Source organism: Clytia hemisphaerica, unplaced genomic scaffold (assembly GCF_902728285.1).
Source record: "Clytia hemisphaerica strain Z4C2 unplaced genomic scaffold, Clytia hemisphaerica genome assembly, whole genome shotgun sequence".
In the NCBI taxonomy this organism is placed as follows: Eukaryota; Metazoa; Cnidaria; class Hydrozoa; order Leptothecata; family Clytiidae; genus Clytia; species Clytia hemisphaerica.
Window position 1 is genome coordinate 544,945 of NW_027104356.1, and position 4,465 is coordinate 549,409.

Consider the following 4,465-nt stretch of genomic DNA (forward strand, 5'->3'; position numbering starts at 1 on the left):
TTGATCATCATTATCCCTTTATTTTCATTCCTAGAACTTTTGCAAAAAAAAAGGAAAAATAGAAAAGTTGTATTTTTTATTGCTCTATTCACAGGGTTGGTGTAATTTGATGCACGACCTAACGATTTACGATGCACGATTCAGGCTGCATCATTTGAGGCGTGCGATAGCACGCGCACACCTCCACACACACCTAAAATGTCTGAGAAGTGCGATCAATCACACCCCATTAAGTTAGTTTCACAACTGAAATTTGTGCATTAGCACTCCTTATCACACACCTAAATTACTAAAATTAAGGCTTAAGGAGTGTGATTGACCACACGCCTGGAATTTTCAAATGATGCAGCCTGACGATTCGCGAACCATGCATAAAATAATTCATGCGTAATTATGCTTATCATGATAAAATATTTAGGCAATTTACTAACTTTCATTTGCTGAAATTCAATTATTTTTAAAAACATCATATTATACAAATTATAATTAAAGAAGCTTTAAGTGCGTTTTCCTGACTATACCATGACCCCTTTCTCTCTCTTTTCAATTTAAATTCAGTCATAAATTGAAAGAAAGTAAAAGCTACGTGCATTCATCTTCTGCACTCTCTCTTTCTCTCTCTTTCATAACTTGAATCAATATAGGATATAGGATTTACCAAAAGAAAATTCTTTCTCATAATAGAGCACCTGTTTTTTGCTTCGTACATTACGATCTGCAAAACATATTGTTCGCCGATATATTCTTTTATTTGCTTATAGAATGAGAGAAGAAATTCCTATATTCGATTATGATTGTTAAAACTGAGAGCAAAAATATTTCTTCTGCATTGTTTACTTTTACTCTCTGTTAGGATTTACTTTCACTCTCATTATCAACATTATGTAGTTTTTTTTCATAAGTTTACGGTCGTAATTATTCACAATTCCATGGCTTACTTTTTTCTTTTTTGTTGTATAAATTTACCGTGGTAACCAAAAGCGACAAAAGATTATGCGTGCGTAATATTGATCAAGTGAAAGGTAGTCCTGACTGCTGGCAGTTAGTCACACTAGGAAATTAAGCTTTCAGAAAAAACAACATCAGTCATCTACATGATACATTTAAACAAGAAGGATGAGAGTTACCTGAATCAAGTTTGCAAGACAATATTAATTAAAACTTGAAAGTTGGAAACAAAATAAAACGTGCAACAGCCAAAATCAACCAACCAAAATTTGTCATTCAATTCCCGAGACAGCGCTTCGATTTTTAAGGCCTTGTTTATACGCTAAAGTAAAACAATTCCGCACATGTAAATGGGTCATTGTTTGAGGTCCGGCAAAATTTCCGGGAGATAACCTATCCGGCGGTGCGCGGATCTAGGTGGGTTCCGCCTCCCCCGTAGATCTTTTTCTTGGGAAGTTGATCTTCAAATTAGTTGTATCTTCAAAGGTTGGCTTGGCTCAAATTTTTTCATCTATGGCTCAAATTTTAGGCAATTTCTCAAAGTTTTTGAAAATGTTAATTTCATTAAAAAGCGCCGGGTTATTTTTTCACGAATCCCTTTAGAAGTTTTGCGGCGCATTTTTTTGCTTGAGAGTCAAGTAAGCGATGTAGCGCTTTCTCAGCATTAATCTTTGATACGCATTTTGGCAGGACGCTAGTGTGACTAACTGGCTGGTGATGATCTATTAGGAAATCATTCAAACAGTTGAAACAGTTGAAAAAACATAGTTAAAATGACTCACAATCACAAAGTTCCAAAAATTCAGGAAAACTACAAACTAGATAGAGACTGAAAAGTACAAAACATAAGTCGAGATGTGTCTTTTGTAATTGTGAAGAAGCCACGACCGTCTGCCAACTGTTTGAAAATGGAATAGCTGGCCTATTATTGCGGAATATTGAGTGACAGCGCTTTGTTGGATCTATGCTCAACTTGCCGAAATGAGCAGTGCAGCAGTGGTCCATGCTCATTGATGATCTGTGTTCAACACTTTTTAGAAGTCATTTTTTCTTGCTCAACTTTTCATACAGTTTCCTATGATGTTGGATAGCAAGTTGATCACAAGAATTGGCAGGTTTCGTTGGATGATTTCCCTCTTCTGTTCTGACTGTCAGACTGTCTGCTGAACAAACAAAGAAAGCTTTACAAGTCAAGTTCCTCCATAAATTCCAAAAACTTGTCGGTTTTAAGGTGAATAAATGATAAAGTGTCAGCAAGTATCGTTTCGACCAAGATGCTATCGCACGTTTCTAGCATTAGACAGCTAGATAGCTTTACCTAATACATACCTACACAAAAAGTTTTTTGCCAAGATGAGCCCGCTAAGGGTAGCCATTTTGTTCAAATTTGTTTTGAAATTACGGACTTTTGGCTCCAGAGCACTTGATTGGCCAATGTCTGATTTTAGTTTGCGGGAATTACGCTCTGCGTTGTCAATCATAAACAAGTTCAAATACAAAGACAAAATTGCAATCCTACTACTTTACTAGTTTGAAGGCTCAGCTCTGCTCGAAATGTTTGTAAACATTCCAAGAACGCTAAAAGTCACACTCTGAAACCACTAGAATAAATTTTCACATGATAATTCTAAAACGATTTTTTGAGGTTTGATGATTCTTGTGTTCTTGTGTTTGTGTTTCTCTTGCTTTTAGACTTTTAAGTCTTTCTGCCCTCTTTTTGATGAGCTATCCTCCTTTTATCTTTCCTTAGCTAATGCGTAATGGCCCTAAAAAGTTTCACTTTTTTCAAAATGTTTGTGACCAGGCGGCAATCAAAAATATGTTCCATTCGGGTACCCGGGTCCTAAGACATCTGCAAATCCAGTCGGTCGGTCGGTAGTAAATTTTGTCGGATTTTTAAGATCTAGTAAGTCCCAATGAATTGAGTCGGCAATCTACAGAATCTTATCTGCTTATGCCGCCATCTTTAATTTGCCATAACTAAAAAATGTGCGCGCGCGCGAATGTGTTAACCTTAAAGCGGCCCTTATTTTCGGCCCCCAGGGTATTGACCCTACTGTGTTGCTAACTTTTGACATGAAAATTTCAATAGGGTACGTGAAAAAACTTGAACGGGACTCAATGTGGGTTAAGTTAACAAAAAATAATGATTCAAAAGACATGCTCCGTTCTCCCGTGCCCGACATTATGGGAGAGATCTGAACCTGCGAACAGCGCCCAAAAAAACCCGATGATTTTACCGACTTTCCGAATTGGGTTTTCTTGTAAATAAACGGTCGGTCGGACGACCCGAACGCAAAATATATTTGATTGCCGCCCAACCTTTTGATCGGTATAGATCTTTTTTCTTCAAAGAGGACGTCCTGTTGAATAATTATGTAGTCCAGCTATAAAAAAAATGATAGAGCCATACTGTATCATGCATATTGTAATAATTATGCATGGTTTTATCATTGTTTTTCTGCTGGACTACATAATTATTCAACAAGGTGGCCTCTTTGAAAAAAGGTCTATTATTTGAGGGCCTTCTTGACCCTTGTTGAGGGTAGCTAGCTAGGTGTTGATCCAGTCAGTTACATCAATATGCCAAAAACATTTTGTTCAACCACCTTCACTTCAAGATAGGCCACCATAGAATGAACTTCCTTTTATAGGATGAACCATATCCATGTTCATGTTACTCCAGACGTCCGCGCTCGATAGGATCGATCATCGGAACAGCTCGATGACAGATCGATATGTGATCGATGGATTACTTAACGATCCGGATAGGAGATCCTATCGAGCGCGGACGTCTGGGTTACTAGATGCTGTTTCTGGCTGTTTTGGAGCTTTATAGCTAGCTCGATGAAGATTAAGCGCTTTTTATCAGAATCATTTGTTTGTGACTCCCCAAGCAATTTGGAGTACACAAAAGTCCAATTGGTCTAATTACCGTTCCTCTTTGGCCTCTAATGGACCGGTCTTTTTACCGCTAAGGCCGTTCAAATATCGAAAGGGGCTGATGCATGGTCAATCATGAAAAGCGCACATAGCGAAGAGGCTTCAAGGCTGCTAAAGGGGCCCTGGAACAGTCAAATGCCTGGGCCGCTTTGTCCCGATGGCCACAATTTAGTGATAGAAACTTATCGGTGGCATACTTTAAAAGTCGAACCCGGACCTTGGACCCTAAACCCGGACCCTATTTCGGACCCAAGATCGGACCTCAAATCGGACCCTAATTCGGACCCTAATTCGGACCCCTATCTACAAAAGTCGGACCCCTATCTACAAAAGTCGGACCCCTATCTACAAAAGTCGGACCCCTATCTACAAAAGTCGGACCCCTATCTACAAAAGTCGGACCCCTATCTACAAAAGTCGGACCCCTATCTACAAAAGTCGGACCTTCTTGTTTTGTTGGACGCTTTGCTTGCTGCTTTTTGTTTGGAAAAACTATGGAATGGCCCATTAACTTATCAAGCACTCTATGAGGAGAAAATAAAACCCTCTACTTTTACCCTCTAGTTTTTAAGGA